The sequence below is a fragment of the Ambystoma mexicanum genome, chromosome 1q (assembly GCF_040938575.1).
Source record: "Ambystoma mexicanum isolate Mex_15411 chromosome 1q, UKY_AmexF1_1, whole genome shotgun sequence".
NCBI classification, from domain to species: Eukaryota; Metazoa; Chordata; class Amphibia; order Caudata; family Ambystomatidae; genus Ambystoma; species Ambystoma mexicanum.
Genome location: NC_090922.1, coordinates 1,107,554,892 through 1,107,577,795, shown reverse-complemented (window position 1 = coordinate 1,107,577,795; position 22,904 = coordinate 1,107,554,892). Strand labels below are relative to the sequence as shown.

The 22,904-nt window shown below is 50.5% G+C and overlaps 1 protein-coding gene across 14 annotated transcripts in view; it reads right to left on the bottom strand.

The window, feature by feature from the left end:
- Positions 1-22,904, bottom strand: part of MTF2 (metal response element binding transcription factor 2) — a 1,089,527-nt gene that overhangs the window by 260,214 nt on the left and 806,409 nt on the right. The gene's annotated exons all lie outside the window — the stretch shown is intronic.

Below are 22,904 nucleotides of genomic sequence, written 5' to 3'. Positions count from 1 at the left end.
TAACGCCATACTCCCGGTTGAGAACATCTTTTTCGCCATTGCATCGAAATGCATATCGTCTCTAGCAGGCGGTATAATCAGATGTGCCACATGCATGGACGTCGAAGTTGCTGCCTAGACCACCAAGCTTTCCGGTGACAGGTGTTGTGATAAGTACTCAGGACCTCTACTGGAAGGCCTGTATTTCTTGGTGAATTTTTTTGTTGACAGCTGGACTCGTTTTCGCCACCTCCCAATTTGCCTTAACATTCTTTTGCATGGCAATGGAAACAAAGGGTCCTTTTGTGGCCTCTTATCCAATATGTCAGTCAGATCACCTTGTTCAAACGGAGTGGCTGGCCTGCCCCATCCCAAAAACTCAATTACTTTAGACATTAACTGTCTATAGGAAGCATGTTCTGGCTTGCCAAATTCCAGCTCTGGATATGTATCAATGCAATTTGCTATCTGTGTATTTTCATAACGTTACTTAATTCTGAACTCCTCCGAAATGAGGGACTCAGGAACATTGGGTGTTTCATATTGGAGCCTGAAGGGCGGTGTATACTGGTCGAATGGCTCATGTTATTCAAATAATGAAGAGAAGGACTAAAGAAATCCTTTTTGGGGAGTGGCTTTATGTTTTTTTCTATTTACTACAACGGAATCGAGGGTTTCGATGCTGATGGCGTCAAGGGCTTCAATGTTTTTGGCATCACAGGTTTTGGTGCCATCGGCGTCAATGGGGTCTTAAAAGGATTCCACCCATGACTCGATGGACCAGGACTGGACCGTTGTCGAGTCGAGAGCTCCAAGGTTTTCGAGGGATCAGAGGCCCTGTCCCGGACTTTCACCTTGGACTTCTGGTTAGCTTTCAAAGGCGTGATGGGGACATTTCTTCCACAATGGGCCGCCTTCTTGAAGATTTTGAGCATCTCCTGCCTAAATACCTCCCATACAGCTGGAGTCAACTACTTACTTGGGCAGGAAGTAGAAAGCAAACTATGGCGCCTTTTTCATCTTTCTAGATGGAGTAGTCGTGCAAACCACTTCGGGAGAAAGATCGTTGCTTTATCTGTCATGGACTGGCATGACCCGCAGTCCACAGTCCTGTGCTCGACACAATCATGACATCTTAAAACCGGCTTTTGGGGTCAAAGTCGACAAAGAGGCCATTTTCTCGAGTGTAGCAGTTTCGTGAGGAAACTAAAAATGTGATGTAATCTTATTGTAAGCTATCGCAGAAAAACAGAACTGAAGTAACTGGCGCTGCGTGTGTTATTTATACCTGCGAGGACGTCTACCTCGAGACGGAGGCCCTCGAGGGACATCGAGTCGACTGTATCAACGCACAGCACCTTCTGCTGAAAGCAAACTTCCGAAATAGCTGACGCTGGACGGGAAGATACCTTAAGATGAGGAATACGTGCGAGGACACAATCCATTCGAATGGGAATTTTCCATCTCCGTACAAACCGCACTAACTCGCCTTCTCTTTCAGATAGTGCCTGGATACCACGCAAATAACAGTAGCATACTGTATAAATCCTGGTAACATAACGTACAAGTGGAAGCTACAATGCTTTGGGGAATCAGGGCGGTGTAGGACATCATTCTAAGAAAGTAGCTTTTGATTTATTGGTGCAGAGTTTCAATGGAAGGGCACCAGGAGTGAAAAGGTGCAGAAACAGGAGGCTTTGTAGGGTAGTGGGAAACAGGTCACAGTGTGTGGGAGCGGGGTGGGGGGATTAGTGTGTCGAGGAGAGCAGGGGGAGACGGTCCAAACCATATAGAGGGGCGCAATGCAGGGATAGATTTATAGATCAGGAGGAGAAGTTTGAAGAGGGATTGATTGTATATGCACAGCCATTTAGCATAGAGGCAATGAGAAGAGGTGGCAGAGGCTCAAGGGAGGTTGTAGAGGGGCAAATAGCAAAGTACAACACTTTGTTGAGAAAAGCAATGGGAGTAGGATTGGCCAGGAGGGCGGCTACTATAGTCTGGTTTCTACCACTGTCGTCAGTCGACTGAAGTACGTGTTGGTGGCATGATAGGTAAGGGTGGTGGTGGGGGAGTTGGGCTCAGATGGTAAAGCCGCTTACTTGTGATATCAGTTCTCCACGACAGGTACCTTCATTACTTACATAAATAGGGATCTCTGAACACACAGAAGAATTAGCCAATTAAAATTCAGCAAATTATTAAACAAAATATTCTCTCTTTTGGATTAAGTAGGGAAAAAGCAAAAAGCAGGCAGCAACCCTATTTACCGGCTGCAAAACAGGTTACAAATATCAGAACAGAAAAGGAAAGCAAAGTTTGAGCAGTATGTTGGGGAGAATTTTCAGTTTCTGTGCTAATTCCCTTGAGAGACACTTTTGCTGGACTCGTAACTTAATTTATATTTTAAACTCCTGAGTAAGTGAACCTTTAATGATTCCTTTTCTCCGACTGGGAGTTTTTATTCTGTTTTATGGAGTTTTACAATCTCCAAATGAGAATACAGATTTATGATTTATAACAACGTGGAGCAAAGGATGGACTTCAATTGGATGTGCCTCAACGGAAAGAAAACAGAGCTCATGGTCTTTTGCTTGTCTTCAGCTAGAGCTAAACTTTCCTCCTCCTACACGTCCTTCCAGATCAAAGACACACCCATACCGGTCTTGAGCAAGGTCAAAACCCTGGGCATGATGCTAGAAGCATCTCTTGGGGCTGACGCCCAACTACAATACATTAAAAAAAAAAACTGTGCCTACCATCTCAGACTAATAAAATCTATCAGGCCTTACATCTCAGACGACAACTGCGCTACCATAGCAAGAGCCATCATCATGTCGCACCTTGACGATGGTAACGCCCTAGTCCTGGGTGCCTCCAAGCAGTGTTGGCAAAGTTACCAAGTTGTCCAAAACAATGCGGTAAGAATCCTCAAGCACAAAATTAGATCTGAGAACATCAGCGACTCCAGAAAGGAGCTTCACTGGCTGAAAATCGAAGACAGGGTACATTTTAAGACCTTAACCATTGTGCACAAATGTATTTACGGGAAAGCCCCGGCCTACCTAAAAAATAGGATTCAACCATATGTTCCCAGTAGAACAATGAGATCTTCCCACTTGGGTAAAATCTCAGTGGCCCCACAAACTCAAAAGTGGCCTCGACAGATCTTTCCCCACCCTCGCAGCTGGTCTTTGGAACAGTCTTCCGAACCATATAAGACTAGAAACTAACTACATTCATTTCCGCAAACTGATGAAAACCCATATCTTGAAATAAAGTAATTTCTGCAGGCCAATTCTAGCCCCCCCCCCCCCCCCCCCCCCCCCCCGAGTAATTTTACATGGCCGTCCTGTCTTACTTCGTCAGTCACTGTTTTTGTCCGTCTTTGTGTCCCTGTATCTGCGCCCCGAGGCTTGCGAGCTACCGGCGCAATATAAATATTAAATAAAATAAAATACAGATATCTGCTTTTTGCCTGGTGACACCCAGCACCCTCTGCAGTGTAATTATGGAGTCCCCAGGAGTTCTCTATGTTTAAATACATTTTCTTGAGAACTACAGCTCAAGATAACTCATCTTACATACCTTTCTTGTTTGTGGGTCCAGCACACACCACCCTATGTGGGGCACTGGGGGGTTACATTGCAACTACTTATCCCACTCCTCATTTTGTTACAAATGACTAACTTAATTTTTTAACTACCTTAACTATCTTTTGTGCAGATTACTGGCAGGCTGATTTCTCAGCTGCAGTACAGCGCCCATGGGTGACACTTTTCTCATAATGGCCCCTTTTTTCGCCATTTTTTCAATTGTCAGATACTTCTGGGCTTTTCTGCTATCATTCAGAGTAGATTTGAGTCCTTTGTGAGTTTGGTCTTTGGCGGACTTCAGCCCTGAAGCCTGCCCAGGCTCCAGTGTGTCAGGGAAGGCAGGAAGTGAGGGAGGAGCCCAAAACTTCACTGTCCCTTGTCTGTATGTATGCCTGGCTGAAACCAGTTCTAACTGGGTGGCAAATTGTCCCGGAGGACAGAAAACCCCCCAGGTGATTGACAGCTCCGAGTGTGAATGAATGGGATCTGGCATTAAAGGCAAGTATTTTGGGACCACAGACAGAGTGGACCACTGGAACAAGGAATTCGAAGTTGACCACAGGCAGATATGCCAGCAGCACTTTCCAGGACCGCAGAAGCATTGGGGAAGCCCTGCAGCTATGCTGACCCCGCTTTCCAACTAGCCTCAAGACCTATGGGCCATCTCCCGATATCCTGCGAATTTCCTGGACTGCAGGATACCAATCTTCTGGATACCTGGACCATTATTGAGTGCATCGTCTTACGAAGATCGAATCCGGCTGAAACTTTTGCAGGCAAACGTGTGGACCTCCAGAGGAAGGAATTATTCTCCAAAAGCCCACTCACCAGAGTTCAGGACCGCATAATCTAACACAATCCAATCAGCGATCGTCCTTTCTTCTTGGAGCTCAGAAAAAGGCGCCAAAACCAAAAAGAGCTACTGAAGTGAGCTGAATTCATTGCTGCCGATCCCTCCTCCTGAGTGCTGCCTCAGAATCCCGCCAAAGGTCCCGGTCCCCCCTTTCATCACCACGACCAAGGAGCAGGAATCAGGGTCTGCAACGCTGCACCTAAAAGGCCAGCTAAAATGTATTCTTCCTCTTTTAGATACTGTGGGGCATAGGGTGTAATTACCTTGTCCCATTTACCGTGCTTCCTAGTTTGGGAAGTGCCTTTTTCTTCAAGTAAGAGTATACCTCAACTCCTCAGTGCAGCCTTTGCAGCCTGTGTGTGAACAGTAAGGCTCCCCTTGAGGCCCTGTGTTTTCTTCACAAACTACTGTGTATACATCACACATGTACCTTGTGTATACATCACTGTAATCGTATTTATGATGCTTGTATCTGCTTAGATTCACATGCGACCCAACCTTCCTCCCCACAGAGAGAAGGCACATGGATGCTTAGGAGCTTGTCTAATACTTCTCTGCTAGGATACAACTGTACTCATGCTACCTCATGCCAGAAAAATACAATCTGAAGAAAGTACACGCGTGAGGGATCATGATATAGGGGACGTTGCACTAGGGATAGTATTACTGGCACGCCCTATTCGACGTCCCTTTTCGGGTTTCGAAAACAGCAACTGTAATACTCTGCAGCTTCCACTAGATGTCAGCATGTGCACAGTATGTGAATGTAAGCAGATACAAGCATTAGAAATACGATTACTGTGAGTAATGTATCCCTTCTGAGGCTTGTGGAATGTGCTTAGATCACATGCTGAGCATAGATTAGCAACCAGTGGAAGGAGGAGGTGGGATGTGAGAAGGTTCATGAGCGAATACATTTCTTAGAACCGCTTTTCCCACTTGTGTATCTGTCCTGGAATGGGTGTCAATGCAGTAGTGCTGAGTGAAAGTATGTATAGAGCTCCATGTAGCTGCCTTGCAAATACTCATTCGTATTTAAAGTGTCACACTCTCCATGCACTGCTTTGCAGTTCACGGCTAGAGCTGCATTTGCCAAGCTTTCCTCGCCAGTTTGATCGATGTTCTGATGTGACGGCAAACAGTCTCCTCTCTGCTCACTTCCCGCGCCTTCGGTGTCTGAGTTATATCGCGCTGCCTCATACACATTGCACTCTGCCTGATTAGGCGACCAAGCCAGAGCTGCGTCAATACATTGCACTCTGCCTGATTAGGCGACCAAGCCGGAGCTGCGTCGATATCCATGTCATTTCAGCTCTGGTTTCTTTTTTCCAAAATGATCATCAATTTTCCTCTGGATTTTCTTTGTATCCAATTTTTGGCCGATGTTGGCCACTCATGCCCCACTATTTCGGTATGCAGTGATAAAATCAAGGCAAAAATGTCGCCTGTAAAAAGAATTGTGGCAAAAATGCTGTGGTTTGACCCAGTAAAGGTGTACCCCATTATACCATTTAAGGGGAGTGGAAGTTGCGGGGGTGTCCCCCACTGCCCTTAAATGGTATAATGGGTCAGCGGGTTGCGGTGGTGTCTCCCGCATCCTTTACATGGATTTCAGCGGCAAAATCACTGCCTTTTGCCACAATATTTTGTAACCACAGCCATTTTTGCCGCGATTTTAACACATGGAACCAACCTTTACACACTCTGGGCTGAGTCCTCAGTATAGACCTGGGCCCGAGTCATTTTGTTCGATACAGGAAAGTCTGGGGTTTTACTAGCTGTCCTGGCAGACCCAGATGGTCTCAATTATTCAAAGTACGAGCCATCGGTGTCCGCTCATTTGGTCGGAAAAAAAAGATCGAATGACCATTTGGTCGAAACCAAATGGTCGAAATAAAAATGGTCGAAATTTGTTTGGTTAAAAAATAAAAATTAAAATATAAAAATGGGGATTGGGGGGAACCTCCCCCCCAAAAAAAAAGTTAAAAAAAAAAGAAAATTCGTATAGGGTCTGCAAAAACTGTACTCCGCAATTTCATTCTGTTTGCCCCCTTCATGTGAATTTGTCGGAGGGACTAACTTGATGGATTCCCCGCTAAAATGCCAAAGCCAGAGATTATCTTTTTATTTACCTCTGATGGTATGGAGGCATTACCAGGGAAGACTTTTTTTTTTTAACGTGCCTTCTATGGCGAACTATATAGTTGTCTCGTCCTGTCACAAATTAATTGATGCTCCACTGATGAAAGGTTCTACCTCAGAAAAGCCAACGCGCTAGAAATCAGTGACCAATGAACATGTGGAACCTCAAACTGTTCCAAAGTTTGGTTCTGCCGATTTGACTAACTCTATGACCTTACGGCACTGAGATGTCAGTGGAGTCTATGTACACATGTAATTACCAATACTCCAAGCCCAAAAGGCACTTATACTTTTGCACTGATGAGTCTCTTAGCACGCCACCGTTTTGCTGAAGCCTTCAGTATGACATGCATTACTTACTGTAATAGCATTTCTGATGATTGTATCTGCTTAGATTCACATGCTGTGCATATGGTCCGACATCCAGAGGTAACTGCAGAGTATTGCATCTGGTCTTTCAGGGACCGAAAGGGGACGTCGGCACAGGCGTGTCTGTAACACTATCCCTATCGTGACGTCTAGTGTACCCAAAATCTCTCACTTGTCGAGGTCCCTCCGATTGTATTTTTTCTGCCATGAGGGAGCCCAAGGCTATTGTGAGTGAGTACATGAAGAAGAGAAGTAGTACAATGTCTATGTTCCTTCCACCCCGAGCGGGGAGGTAGGGAGGGCGCATGTGAATCCTAAGCAGATTAAATCATCAGAAATGCTATTACGGTAAGTAATGCCTGTATTCTGATGCTTGTTTATCTGCTTAGAATCACATGATGTGGCTAGACTAGCGAGCAGTACCCGGAGTTGGAGGTGGGTTGTGAGAAGTAACAGTAGAGAAAAGATGTCATAGTACTGCTTGTCCCACCTGAGAATCAGACCTAGAATGAGTGTCTAGGAAATAGTCTTTTGTAAAGGTGTGTACAGAACTCCAGGTTGCTGCTTTGCAAATGGACTCAAAGGGAACATTTGCAATGAATGCTATGGATGCCCCAATGCCTCGAGTAGAATGTGCTCTAGGCTTCAAGGGCAGTTCTCGCTTAGCAAGAGAGAAACAGTGTGATGCAATTGACAATCCACCTTGAGATAGCTGATTTAGAGACAGGATCTCCTTCTCTACCTGCTGCCACTGAAACGAAAAATTGGTTTGTTTTCATCAGTGGTTTAGTTCTTTCCAGACAGAACATGACTGCCCTACACACATCTAGTGTGTGTAGGCTTCTTCCGTCATGCTAGTGGGATTCTGGAAAAAAGTAGGTAGATCAATTGGTTCACATGGAACTTCGAGATGAATTTAAGCGCAAATCTGGGGTGAGTGCGCAGAACTACCTTGTGGACTGTAACAAAGGGGTCTAGAACATAAAGAGCCTGTAGTTCGCTAACCCTTCTAATAGAAGTGATAGCCACTAGGAAGGCCGTTTTATAAGTCAGGTCTTATAGACTTGCTTTATGCATTGGCTCAAAGGGAGCTCCCATGAGCCTGGTCAAAACCACATTTAGGTCCCACCCAGGAGCTGGGTGAGAAATGGGACGATACATCCTCTTAATCCATTCCATAAAGGCCTTGATCACCGGTATCTTCCATCACCAACATCTTTTGTTGTGATGCGGTGTAGGCTGAGAGCACAGCCAGATGAACCTTTAGAGAATTCAAGACCAACCCAGTGTCTAACAGAGGGGTAAGGTACATCACAATGTGTGTGGGTGAGCAAGCGATGGGATTGACGCCCTTGGAATTACACCAGATGACAAAACGTTTCCATTTGCTGGCATAGCAATAACGTGTGTTAGGTTTTCTAGCTTCCCAGAGTAAGTCCATGTACCTCCGAGGAAACTGTAGGTGTCCAAACTCTATGATTTTAGGAGCCAGGCTGCTAAATTCAGAGTTTGTGGCCATGGGTGTAGGTTCTCCCCCCCTGTCCTGAGACAACATGCTGTACGGGCAGGGTAGTTTTCTGGTGGGGAGAGGGACATTTCCATCAGATGAGTGAACCAGGTTTGGCGGGCCCACATGGGGGCCACTAGTATCATGGTAAATGGTTCCTGGTGCATCTTGTGCACTATATTGTTGAGAAGTGGAGTCGGGGGGCTGGGGGGGGATACATTCGCATAGACACATTTCCCTGACCATGTTATCTAGAGACTTTTCCCCTTGGAGCGGTTCTGCGGGTACCTAGAGGCGTAGTCTTGGCATGGGCGTTCCCCTGAGTTGCAAACAGGTCGATCTCTTGGAAGCCCCATTCTGCTAAGACGTTGGACACAATGTCTTCGTGCAGACGCCATTCCTATTCTTCGGGCAGAGGAAAATCTCTGCTGAGCATGTCTGCCAGAAGATCGAGTTCCCCTGGAACATGTTGGGATAACAAACATCTTGTGTCTGTGAGCCCATATCCAAATGTTTTGAGACAGCTTGGATAGCCCTGGAGAGTGAGTGCCCCCCCGATTGTGCAGGTAATACATGGCTGTAGTGCTGTCTGTTAGAATCAGCACGGTCGTCCCTTGTAGTTGCATCTGAAAGGCCTTTAATCTCTTGAACACCGCTTATAGCTCCAGTAAATGTATATGGTTGGATGCTACTTGAGGGGACCACACTCCATGTGCTGTCTGCTGAAGCAGGTGAGCCCCCTCTGTCATGAGAGTGGCTTCCACTGCAGAGGTGGTGAAGGTCTTCCCCCTTCAAGAGGTTTTCTCTTGACCACCACTGTAGAGAGAGACCGAGGGCTGGCGAGACAACTATTGGATCTTCCCATTGTCCGCTGGCCTGACCACTGGCTGTTGAGCCACTCTTGCATGGGACGCATGCGCAGCCGCACGTGGGGAACCAAGTTTATACACAATGCCATCATTCCTAGCAAGCGCATGGCTTTGCGCACTTTCACCTCCCGACTGGCTACATATTGAGGGATCTGGAAAAGCATGTTCTGAACCCTCTCGTTGGAGGGGAAGATGAGGCAGTCTTTTGTCTGGATTAGAGCTCCCAGAAATTGTTTTGTTTGACTGGGCACTGGACTGGATTTCTTCTCGTTGATAAAGAATCCCAGAGTGAAGAGAAGGTCTACGGTTTTTTTGGGTGTTCAAAAAACATGGGTTGTACGAATCCCCCATTATGAGCCAGTCGTCGAGGTAAGGGTAAACCGGGACAGATAACCTGCGCAGGAGTGCTGCAGCTACTGCTAGGACCTTCGTAAACAGCCTTTGCGCCAAGGCGATGCCAAAGGGGAGTACCTTGAATTGGTAATGCCTGTCCCCGATCATGAACCTTAGATATTTTCAGTGCGCTGGCAACATTGAAATATGAAAGTATGCATCTTTCATGTCCAATGTTGCCATGTAATCCCCCTGTTTCAACGGTGGGATCACCTCCTGTAGCATTACCTTTGAGGTTTTATGAACTTGTTCGCTGGGAGCAGGTCTAGAACAGGGCGCATGGTGAGGTCCTTTTTGGGTACAAGGAAGTGCACTGAATAAATACCCTTGTTTACCTGAAGAATAGGGACGGCTTCTATGGCGTCTTTCCCAGCAGCGCTTCCACCTCTTGATTCAGGATCTCCAGATGATCCTGGGAAAGGCACTTTGAGCGTGGTAGTCTGAAATGTGGAGGCCGGGCGAATTCCACGCATTACCTGTGGGCGACCGTCTTTATGACCCACTGGTATGAAGTTATCCACTCCCATGCCGCAAGGAAAGATCTTAAGCGCCACCCGACCGGGGTGACATGGGAGGGGACCTAGATGTTATGGTAATTTCTGACCGGAGGCTGCGACTCCTCTAGGATTGAGGCCTCTACCTCAGGCTTTGCCACGTCGTTGAAATCCCTTGCAGGGTACTAGGTTTGTCCGGTATTTGTCCGGTATTGAGGTTCGCCGTTCCATAGTTGTTCTGACTTGCACGGGACTGCCCTCGAACGGACCGCCAAGAGTCATTTCCTCTCTGGGGGAAAGGTGTTTGAGTTATTTGTTGCCGAGACTTGAGTCTCGTGCCCTTTTTTGGCTGTTTCTAAGGCCTCATCGACCACCTTTCCGAAGAGGTTAGCTTCTTCAATCGGTTTATTGATGAGCGAGGCCTGTGTTTCGGGCTTAAACCCTGAGGTGTACAGCCAAGCGTGCCTTTTGAGTAATGTCCCTTGGGCCAGAGACCTGCCTGCTGCTTCAGCCGTGTCCAGGGTGTTCTTTATCACATTCTGGTTCACTTGCCTTCCTTCGGCCACAATAGAAAGAAGCTTGGACTTGACGTGTTCTGGGACATCCTGAAGTAGGTTCCACTGAGCGTCAGCGTAACTTGCCAGCAGCGTAGTACTATTTGCTATACGCGTGGTATAGGTGGCAGCCGAGGCGACTCGCTTGCCTAAGGCATACAGCCTCTTGGATTCCCTATCCGGAGGTGCCTCCCCCGTGGAAAGGGGTACTCATGCCCTTTTTCGGGCGGTAGTCACTACCAAAGAACCGGGGGTGGCGTGTCCTTTTGTAGTTCCGAAGGAGCTGGCTGAAGTAACTGCTCAACTCTTGGGTTCACTGCCCGGGTTTGAGCTGGTGATACCAGAGAGGGAGCCAATTTTCTCTTGATGGAATTAAGGATGGGAATGGCCTGGTTAGAGGGCAGTTTCTCCTCAAGAATATCCTCTACAAAGTCCTGCTCAGGCATTGCCTCTTGAGTAGAGATTTGAAAATGCTCAGCTGCCTTCTTTAACATGGAACTGAAGGCCATCTGGTCGTCTACAGGCAAGGCCTTGCGAGGCAGGCTGGACGGAGGGGAATCGAGGCACAATACATTGGTGTCCTGATCTTGATGGGGAAGCATGCATGGGTCCGTTCCCCACTGCTGGGTTTGCTCCCAATTGTCCGTGTCATCCATCTGTTCCTCTTCGTAATTCTGTAGAAAGGAAGGTTCTTCATTGTAAATGTCCCTATAAGTGCCAATCTGGACGATGGCTTCTTTCTGGATGGGGACATAATGCTGATCTTCTTGGAAATGTGACGTAGATTGAAGATTAGGCTCTCCACGAGACCTTTTTGGGGCAGGATGTTCAGAAAACCTGCTTTCCAGATTGTCTATATACCCTTCAAATGTCTCCCATGTCCATTTAGAGGACCCAGAAAGGGCTACAGGTGGAATACGTAATCTTCCGCCCTATGGCGCCGAGAATCGTCTCTCTGGGTGTTGCAAAGAGGCTCTTGACTGTCCTCATAGGTATCGTGACAATCGGGGCACCATGGAGTATCCAAAGATTTGTCCGCGGCCTGCCCCATGTTTTTCGGCGTAACAGGAATAAGCCCCACCGCCGAAGTAATTCTCTCGATGCCGTCTTCGATGATCGCAGAATCAGCGTGAGATAGTGGTTCCGATGGTCTATCGGTAGGTTTGTTGCCTTCCGCGGCGTTAGAGGGCCTACTGGTCGGTTTTTCGACTTTAGTCCTAGTCGTGATTTTTGGGCCTACCGCGGCCTTCAAGACCATCGCAGCGCCGATTTCCACGCTTCAACGCGTAAACCTGATTTAGGGGTAGCACCCTTATTTGTTTTTGAATGCCCAGTCGCAAGATGCTGCTGCAGATGCGGGGAAGGCTTTGGATCTGTACAATCCGAGGAATCTGCCGAAATTTTCAACAGCCCTGCTGGCACTTTCACCTTCTTCGACGTGCCCGTTGAAATAGGTGTAGGGGTTGTGTGCTTAGTGAAATGCGCTTGTACGCCCCTGTCGCCGGGTGTTGTCCCTGAAGCGAGACCGGAGTCAGGCCTTAAAGGGACGAGGACGGGGGTGGCAGACCTAGAAGTGTCCGCCTTGAGGTCTATCACATCCGCAACAGATTGTTTGGTCATCGGAGGCGCCCCCGTCACTTTCAGCAAGTGTGGTGGTGGGGGAAGGGGATTCCACCCGCGTCATACCGTACGCGGCACACCGCTTTACACGGCGCTCCTTAAGGGTCTTAGGCCTAAGGAGTTTACAGGCCACACACCACTTCTCGTAGTGATCTAAGGGGAGCCAGGCGTTGCACATCCTGTGATTGTCCTTCCAAGGATATCTGACCCTACACTTAGGGCATAACCTAAAAGGAGTCCTTTCCATAGCAAAAGGGGAAGATGACCAGACCTAAAGGGTAAAGAGGGGAAAAGAGTAAAGACATACCGAAAAAATGGCCACCCCGACCCCACTCTCCCTAATTTAAAGGTCGGCCAAAGGGCCCTACCACGTGGAAGCTCCGGCCGCTGGATCTTAGGCGTCGAAATCCACTGCCATAGACAAATCCCCCGCAGTCTTTGTCGAAGTTGTTCTTGTGACCGAAGTGACTTAACAGAGAATAACTGGCAAGTTGGTATAAGATGAACAATATCTCTTATGCAAGAGCTGCGCTATAGGGCGACCAGTTTTCTGCGCAGAAAAAAACAATCTGAGGGACCTCTGCGCGTGAGGGATTTTGGGTACTACACACGTCACAATGGGGATAGTGTTTCAGACACGCCTATGCCGACGTCCCCTTTCGGTCCCCGAAAGACAAGAAGCAATACTCCGCGGCTACCACTGGCTGTCGGACCATATGCACAGCATGTGATTCTAAGGAACAAGTTACTTACCTGTAACTGTTTTTCTCCAGCATGGGTCTGGCATGCATTCACATGCTCATGAATATTCCCCGTCGTCAGGCTGGGAATCCTCGGTAAAGAAAAAAATCAGTATCAGTTTCGTTTCTGATCTGTCTTTCGTAGTAGTAACCAATCACTGATCTCTGCGTCATACTGACCACAGCCAATGACTGCCCTCTACCTAAGCCCCGCCTCTGGCGGCCATCTTCAGATTTGGTAGCACGTGAAGTGGCAGTATGACCAAGTGAAGAGCCGCAGAGGGGAAGGCGGGAGGGTTCGCATGTGAATCCATGCCAGACCCATGCTGTAGAACAGTTACAGGTAAGTAACTTGTTCCTTCTCCAGCATGGGGTCTGGCATGGATTCACATGCTCATGAATAAAGAATACATGGCAGTACACACATGCACAACCACGGGAGGTGGCAAAGGCTCAACATTAAGCATTACATCAAACTCAACATTAAGCAATTCTTACCTCCTCACCAGGCTCACCTTAGGCAAACAGGTTGTGCAGCACTGCTTGGCCGACCCTGGACTCCTCCCTGGAATCCCGATCGACGCAGTAGAATTTCGTGAAGGTGTGCGTTGACCTCCACGTAGCAGCCCTGCAGATGTCCAGCAAGGGCACACCAGATAGGAACGCCGTGGTAGCTGCGATCGCTCTGGTGGAATGGGCTCTCGGACGGCCAGGCAGCGGTCGGTTTGCCAACCGATGACAGTACATGATACAGCCGGAGAGCCATCTGGAAATGGAAGCCTTCGAGAGAGCCTTCCCCTGATTGACAGGTCCAAAGTTCACAAAGAGTTGTGACGTCTTCCGAAAACACTTTGTGCGGTCCACGTAGAACTTCAGCGCTCTAGCCACATCCAGCGAGTGCAAAGTCCTTTCAGCCGGCGACGAAGGCGACGGGAAGAAAACAGGCAACACCAAGGGTTCGTTGAGGTGGAAGTCCAACGGCACCTTGGGCATGAAGGAGGGGTGCGTCCTGAGCACTACCCTTGTGTCGTGAAAAGTCAAGTACGGGGCCTTGCAGGAAAGGGCCTGGATCTCTCCCACCCGTCGTGCAGAGGTGATGGCCACAAGAAACGCTGTTTTCCACGCCAAGAACTTCAACGGAGCCGAGTGCAGAGGCTCGAACGGAGGTCCCATGAGCTTGGTCAGCACCACGTTGAGCTCCCACGCCGGGGCCGGAGCCTTCACCGGCGGGAACGATCTGAACAGTCCCTTCATGAACTCTTTCACCAGACGATGAGACCACAAAGACGTCCGCCCCGTGGTTCTGGTGTATCGGGAGATCGCAGCAAGATGAATCTTGATGGACGCGTACGCTAATCGGTACGGCAGTACGTGGGGAGCCGTAATCCGTAGAGGGTTAATCTTCTGTGCGTGGCACCAGACAGAGAACCTCTTCCATTTGTGTCCGTAGCATTTAAGAGTTGAGGACGCCCTGGCCTTTGCAAGAACCTCTCTGCAGTCGGCCGGTATGTCGTATCATCCAAACTCTAACGCTGCAGGAGCCAGGCCTGCAAGCTCAGCGACTTCGGGTCGTGATGGAGGATGGCGCCTCCTTCCCTGGAGAGAAGATCCGCGCCCACTGGCAGCTTGATTGACGGGGACACTGACAAGTCCAGAAGGTCCGGGAACCATATCTGCCTCGGCCACGCAGGTGCGACGAGGATCATCCTGTACTGTGACCTCTTGAGCTGGTTGATGAGCCGGATCAGCAATGGCAATGGAGGGAACGCTTATAGAAACAGGCCCTCCCAGGGGAACGAGAAAGCATCGCCCATGCTCCTCGGCTGGGGAAACCTGCTGGCGAACCTCCGGCACTTGGAGTTCGTCGCCGTCACAAACAGATCGATCTGGGGTGTGCCCCACCGTCGGAAGAGGCGGTCCACTAGATCCTGTCGTAGTTCCCACTTGTGGCACGAGCGCAGCTCTCTGCTGAGCGAGTCGGCGATGGTGTTTTTGATCCCTGCCAGATGAAACTGCACCAGAAACATCCCTTGGGCGACGGCCCAATGCCACAGGTCCTGCGCCTCCTTGGACAGGGCTGGGGATCTGGTTCTGCCTTGTTTCCTGATGTAGAACATGGTGGTGGTGTTGTCGGTGAAGATTCTCACCACCTTGCCCTTGAGGGACGGAAGAAAGGACCTGAGGGCCCAAAACACTGCACGGAGCTCCAGGACGTTGATATGGAGAAACTTCTCCGTCGGGAGCCAAAGGCCCCTCGCGTGCAGATTTTCGGTGTGCGCTCCCCACCCTTTCAGGGAGGCATCCGTGGTCACTGTCTCCTGGTGGCCGGGGGTCTGGAAGACCATGCCCGCCGTCAGATGCGCGGGTGCCCCACCACCGGATCGCTCGTCGGAAACTCTCGTCGAGTGTGATCCTCTCCTCGAAGCTGCCCGTCGTCTGGATCCAGCGCGCGTCCAGGAACACCTGCAACGGGCGCATCCGGAGCCTGCACAGGCGGATGAGGTAAATGCAAGAAGACATCATTCCGAGGAGGGACTTGATGGACCTCACTCTGGCCGCGTCCGCAACCAGCATCCGCTGCACCTTGTCCAAGATGGCCCTCGTCCTTTCCTCCGACGGAGAGGCCAGAAGCGACACTGTGTCGAGCTTCGCTCCCAGAAACAGTGCGTCTTGCGCGGGCACCAGGTGGGACTTGGCGTAGTTTATGGAGAATCCCAGGTCCGTGAGAAGTTGGACGGCGAGCTCCGTCTTCGCTCGGATGAGCCAGTCGTCCAGGTAGGGGTAGACGTGGATCCCCCCTCGGTGCAGCTGCGCCGCCACCGGTGCGAGGCACTTGGTGAACACCCTGGGTGCCGACCTCAATCCGAAGGGAAGGGCTCTGAACTGGTTGAGAATATGGCCGCCGTTGCTGGAGAACCCCAAGAGCCCGGGCTGTCTCCGTGTCTGCCTTGATGGCTTGAAGGGAATCGTCCACTGTTTTCCCAAACAGGTTGTTTCCGTCAAACGGCATGTCCAAGACTCTGGTCTGCACGTCCTGACGGAAGTCAGTAGCCTTGAGCCATCCACGCCGCCTAAGGCACACGCAGTTGCCCAACTGGCGAAATCCAGTGTCAGCGATGTCCGTCGCAATCGTAATGGCGTGGTCCGACGCCACCTCTCCTTCCTACAAGATCTCTAGAGCTTCCGCCCTCTTGTCGTCCGGTAGGAAGTCCAGCAGGGGGGCCAGTTTGTACCACAACTCCCTGTCGTAGCGGGCTACGATAGCCAAGGCGTTGGCCGCCTTAATCGTCATTGCTGCAGACGAGATGACTCTGCGGCCCATCGTATCTAATTTCTTTCCCTCGCCGTCAGGCGGGGAGGTCGACGTAGAGGCCGCGCCCCCTCCACCCCTGCTTTCTTCCTGGCCGCCGCGGAGACGACCGAGTCCGGAGTCGGCTGTGCCCGAAGGCACAAGGCGGCCGCATCCGGGACCCGGTACTTCTTCTCGTACCGATCCCTTCTACCCGGCGTCGTGGATGGGTTCTTGAGGAGGGCGAGGCCCTCATCCCAAATATCGTCCAGTAGAGGTACAGAGAGGACCGTCTTCCTCTTGGCCTCACGCCGTTGATAAAGGAAACCTTCCTTCTTCTCTTCCGGGCAGAGCTGGAAAAGCTCGGATGCCCTGGCGATCATGGAGTGAAACGATCCAATCTCGTCGGGCGGGGAAGCCCGGGTGGGAGGTGACGACAGCAGATCCTCGTAAACCTCGTCGTCTGTACCCGTCGCGGCCGTGTCAGTCCCCGTATCATCCCCACAAGTCGTGAACGGGGAGGAGGTCTGAACAGGGCGCGATGGCTGAAAAGGAGGTGGAGGATGAATCCTTCTCTTAAGGGGAGGGCTCCCAGAAGGGCCTGGCTCGGGGTCCCCCGTCGGGAGTGGTTCCTCCGCTGGTGGTAACGGCAGTCTCGCCCTTATCTCCGAGCATAAGGACTGTATAGCCAACAAAATGGCCGCCGAGTTGTCTTGTGGCACTGGTTGAGGGGAGTCCGACAGGCGGTCAGGGGCCCCGTTGGCACCCTCGATGTTATCATCGTCTCCTACGTTGGGGTCCCTCCCGACGGGCTGGTCTTCCACGCCAACGCCGTGGCTTAAGACTTCGATCAGCTCTTCCTCAGAGGTTGAGGCCGAATCCATGACGACCTCCTGCCCCCCCCCTTTTCTTCTCCGTCGGAGGTTTCACAGGGGTCCTGTCGATGGGCATAAAAGAGGACTCCCTCCGCGGTGGCAGGGAGACTCTGAGCCCCTAGGTCGCCACCACTGGTGTAGCCTCCACAGGCTGAGCCAGGGCCGCCGCGAATGTCTCGATAGAGGCCTTGGCCGGATGGATTAAGGCTTTCACCACCTTGGGTGCGCTCACCGCCTTCTCCTTGGGGGGAGGGTCACTGCCTCGCTCCCCCTCCGATGGGGCCTTTGAGCTCGACCGGGGTCTCTCCAGGAGCTTCGCCGGGTGCTCGGCCTTCCTCTTACCCGAACCAGAGCGTTAGCTCGTGGTTGATGGCGCCGGAGAGGATGCGCCCTGCCTGGCGCCCGTAGAGCCCGACCGTTCGGCGCTCCCGGTGCCAGCGGACTCGCGGTGCTTGGCCTTGTGTTGGACCCCCGTCGGCGGGGCGTCCTCAAAGGTCTTAGAAGACCGCTCGGACTTCTTCTTCTTCTCGCCTGACGGGCTCTTCCCTTCCAGCCAGTTGGCGAGACGTTGATGGCGGTCCTTCATGGTCCGCTCTGACATATTGCCGCAAAACGCACAGTCCTTCTCCATGTGCGTCTTGTCCTCATGAAGGCAGTAAAGACAAAGGGAGTGTTCGTCCTCCTTAAGGACATTCTGAAGCTGTCATCCAGGGCAGACCCTGAACAGCTTTCCGGGCGTCGAGCTTCCCTTCTCCTGGGCCATGTCCGAGATGGGCCTGAGAAACTTCTGGAGTCCTCCAAAAGCGTGGCTCGACGAAATTTTCACCCTTGAGGGGTGTAGACGAATCCGACACAGGTCCCCGTTGATCGGATGAAGAAACGGTGGAGCTTGAGGCTCTTTTGACCGAAAAATAGAAGTTTTCTGAGAAAAAACGTGAAAAAATAGCACTAGCGCTCGAGAGCAATAGCACGAGGATCCCAACACTTGAACGGGCGGTAAAAATCTGAAGATGGCTGCCGGAGGAGGGGCTTAGGTAGAGGGCAGTCATTGGCTGTGGTCAGTAGGACGCAGAGATCAGTGATTGGTTACTACTACGAAAGACAGATCAGAAACGAAACGGATACTGATTTTTTCTTTACCGAGGATTCCCAGCCTGACGACGGGGAATATTCATGAGCATGTGAATCCATGCCAGACCCCATGCTGGAGAAGCAGATTAACAAGCATTAGAAACACTAATACACTGGTTCTAAAAATGGCATTAACCTTATCAAGCCAATTTATCAGGGTCCCACCACTTTCCCCGTGTTGGAGTTCAAAGGCTGTGCCCGCAGTCACAGGGCATCACAAGATGTATTACAGTCCGTCGCTCTGTCACACTGTCTCCGAATTTAAAGCCAGCTAGAAACAAACCATTAAGGATCGAATCGGGCAAGAACAGGGGCGCTGAGCCGAAACTCACTCGGACCCTGAGTCGGAACCAAAGCCATACAGCCAGTCACAGCTATCAGTACTCAAGTGTTGTATATAGGGCTGTATGTGGGCTATATATGGGACTATATGTAGGTATGTCCACCTTAAGCTCCTCTCTGAGCCACTCCGAGGAGCTTGCTAATAACAAGGCAAGCAAATGCAAAGCAAGGCTATGTGTGAGTTAGTAATAATAATCTGGCGATATACAATGGATACTGGCGCCGGTGCCAGCACAGAGGCCCTTACCCACAACAGATAAACCTTCTTCTGTGGTGCTCTTTACCCATTCACATGTGCTCGTAAAACAAGCCCTACTCCGCCTGGCTCAGCGGGGCGTCTCGGTCTGAGACTTTCCAAGCTTCTGGGCTTCAAGATGGCTAGAGCAAAGAACCTTGCACGCACTGAATCGCAGGACCACAGCGTCAAGCCGCACCTCGCACATTCTCCCAAAGCAACAGAGGCCGCTTCCGACGCTTGCCAAGCGTAAGGAAATGAAACACTGAATAACCACTGAATCAAAGTCTGCCCATTGCTGCCGCCGACCTTCACATTGCAGAGCAGGAGTCCCCAGATGTCCTCCTCCTCTTGTCCCCCACGACTGAGGCTCAGGAACAACAGGATCTAGACAGGAATAGAAGCCAGCGGGAACCATTTCTACTAACCAGAGGTACTGTAAAGTCTAAGAGAACTTACCTCTTGTTGTGTAGCCTTGCTTGCTCTCAGTTGAGACCTGTCTTGGTTACCCTGCAGAGTTGCTAAAGCATTGCCCCTCACAAGCCTCTCAGCTTGTGGCCCTTCAAGTGTTCGATTTTCTACAAACATTGTGGAAGACTTTTTACCTACCTGCAAAAGATGATCTTCAGCTCCCCTTGACATTGTGCAATTGACATTGGCTGTCTTGGGTCCCTGAGAGACTCTTCTTTACCTCTGACTGTGCTTTGGCCTTTCCCCCAGGAAAGGAATAATTTACTCTGCATTGGAAGGTTTAAAAAAATACTCACCTGTTTATGAATTATTTGTTAACCTTTGTTTTATTCCACTAATCCATCTTTTTTAACCAAACACCAGATTGCTCTAAATGTACCAGTGATAAATCAATGTCAACAGTGTCCTAGCTATTTAAGTTACCTGAGGGTGTAGGAAGCGACTGTGTGCCATCCCCAATGGGTATCATCTGATTTAGAGAAACTAAGTGTGTTTTTGAAGCATATTTTTGCTCCCTTTCTGAAGAAGGCTTATATAACTGACTGTGAAATAAATTAATTGTTTTATCAAGAAGCCTTGAATAGAAGTGTTTATTTGGATAACTGTACTGTGAAGCTCTGTCACAACATTACTGGTCACATTGACTCCCCTTGAGAAAAGCCTGGCTGCTCGACCACACTACCAACCTGTGTAGTTCAGACTTACATCAAAGGTTGGGTCACTAGAGCTAGGAGGTCAAGGTTATTGTAGTGCATCCAAAGGGTACTGCACACAATCTTGCCCATCACCAATCCTGCACACAGAGGTGAGAGCCACCAATAAGGAACAAGTTACTTACCTCTAACTGTTGTTCTCCAGCATGGGTCTGGCATGGATTCACATGCTCATGAATAGTCCCTGTTGTCAGGCTGGGCATCCTCGGTAAAGAAAAATCAGTTTCAGTTTCGTTTCTGAACTGTCTTTCTACTAGTAACCAATCACTGGTCTCTGGGCCATAGTGCCCCCAGTCAATGACTGCCCTCTACCCTTAGGTAGCCATCTTCAGATTTGGTAGCATGTAAAGTAGCAGTAGGACCAAGAGAAGAGCAGCAGGGGGGAAGGCGGGAGGGTTTGCATGTTCATCCATGCCAGACCCATGCTGGAGAACAGTTACAGGTAAGTACCTTGTTCCTTTGTCCAGCATTGGGTCTGGCATGGATACAAGAATACATAACAGTACACACATGCAGAACCACGGGAGGTGGCAAGGCTCAACATTAAGCATTTCAACAACTCCACATTAAGCATCTCTTACCTCCTAACCAGGCTTATCTTCAAGCGAACAGGTTGCGCAGCACTGCCTGGTCGACTCTGGACTCCTCCCTGGAATCCCGGTTGACGCAGTAGAATCTCATGAAGGTGTGCCTCGACCTCCACGTTGCAGATGTCCAGCAGGGGCACACCAGACAGGAACGCTGTAGTAGCAGCGATCGCTCTGGTTGACTGGGCTCTGACCGCCGGGCAACGGTCGGTTTGCCAACCGGTGACAGAGCATGATGCAGCCGGAGCCATCTGGAAATGGAAGCCTTCGCGAGGGCCTTCCCTTGGTCCACAGGGCCAAAGTTCACAAACAGCTGTGATGTCTTCCGAAGGCTCTTCATGCGGTCCACGTAGAACTTCAGAGCTCTAGCCAAATCCAGCGAGTGCAAAGTCCTCTCAGCCGGCGATGGGAAGAAAACAGTTAACACCAAGGGCGCGTTGAGATCGAAGTCAACGGCACCTTGGGCATGAAGGAGGGGTGCGCCCTCAGCACTACCTTCATCTTGTGGAATGTCAGATATGGAGGCTTACCGGAGAGGCCCTGGATCTCTCCCACTCATGGCCACAAGAAATGCTGTCTTCCAAGATAGGAACTTCAGCGGTGCCGAATGCAAGGGCTAGAATGACAGACCCATGAGCCTGGTCAGCACCACATTGAGCTCCCACGCCGGGGGCAGAGCCTTCACCCGTGGGAACGAGCGGAACAGTCCTTTCATGAACTCCTTCACCAGGCGATGAGACCACAGCAACAATCGCCCCGGAGTTCTGGTGTAGCGGGAGATAGCTGCCAGATGGATTTTGATGGAGGCATGTGCCAGCTCTGCCTTGGCCAGCGACAGCCAGTACTGCAGCACTAGAGGAGCTGAAATCCGTAGAGGGTTGATCTTCTGTGCATGGAACCAGACAGAGAACCTCTTCCACTTATGTCCTTAGCACTGAAGAGTCAAAGACGCCCTGGCCTTTGCAAACACCTCCTTGCAGTCCGCCGGGATATCGTAGCCTCTAAACTCTAGTGCTGCAGGAGCCAGGCCTGCAGGTTCAGCTATCCCGGGTCGTGATGTAGGATGGCGCCTCCTTCCCTGGCAAGAAGATCAGCGTCCGTTGGCAGCAACCACGCCGGTGCGATGAGGATTATCTTGCATGGGACCGTCTGAGTTGACTGATGAGTTGCAACGGTGGGAACGCATACAGGAACAGGCCGTCTTGGGGAAAGGAGAATGCATCACCCATGCTGTCCGATTGGGAAAACCTGCTGGCAAATCTCCAGCACTTGGTGTTCGTCGCCGTTACCAACAGATTGATCTGGGGATTGCCCCACCGTCGGAATAGGAGATCCACTTGATCCTGCTGAAGCTCCCACTCGTGGTAAGAGCGCGGCTCCCTGCTGAGTGAGTCGGCGACGGTGTTCTTTACTCCTGCCAGATGAAATGATACAAGGACATACCCTGGGCGACGGCCCAGTGCCACAGATCCTGCGCTTCATTGGATTTCTCCCTGTTTCTGGATGTAGAACATCGTGGTGGTCTTGTCGGTGAAGACCCATACCACTTTGCCCTTGAGGGATGGAAGGAAAGACCCGCGGGCCCAGAACACAGCCCGGAGCTAGAGGACGTTGATGTGCAGGGATCTCTCCTTCGGGAGCCAAAGGCCTCTTCCGTGGAGATCTCTGGTGCGCGCTCCCCATCCCTCCAGGGAGGCGTCCTGGTGCGCTGGGGTCTGGAAGTCCATGCCCTCCGCAAGAGGCTCGCGGGTGCCCCACCACCGGATTGCTTGACGGAAAGTCTTGTTGAGGGAGATCTCGTCTTCGAAGCTTCCCGCTGTTAGGGAGAATTCTCATTTTATGGCTAATTTCCCTCACCTAGTGAGTCCCCCCCAGCAGCTTTGCTGGATTTCTAGAGTTTATTTTTCTCCCTTGGTAAGAGTGTGAGCTTTTTCCCCACTCTTACCCATGTTTTGCCATGTGTATTTCACCTGTTTTTTGAGATTGTGAACTCTGGAGTACACCACTTCAGTAGTCGTCCTTTTGTGTGTTACACAGCACCTTCAGTGCAGTGACATAGGGTTGTCTTTTAGACTTCCCACCGACTCCATGTCTGAGACCAACTACAGTCCCCCACAAAAGGGTAAAGTTGCCATTAACTTTACT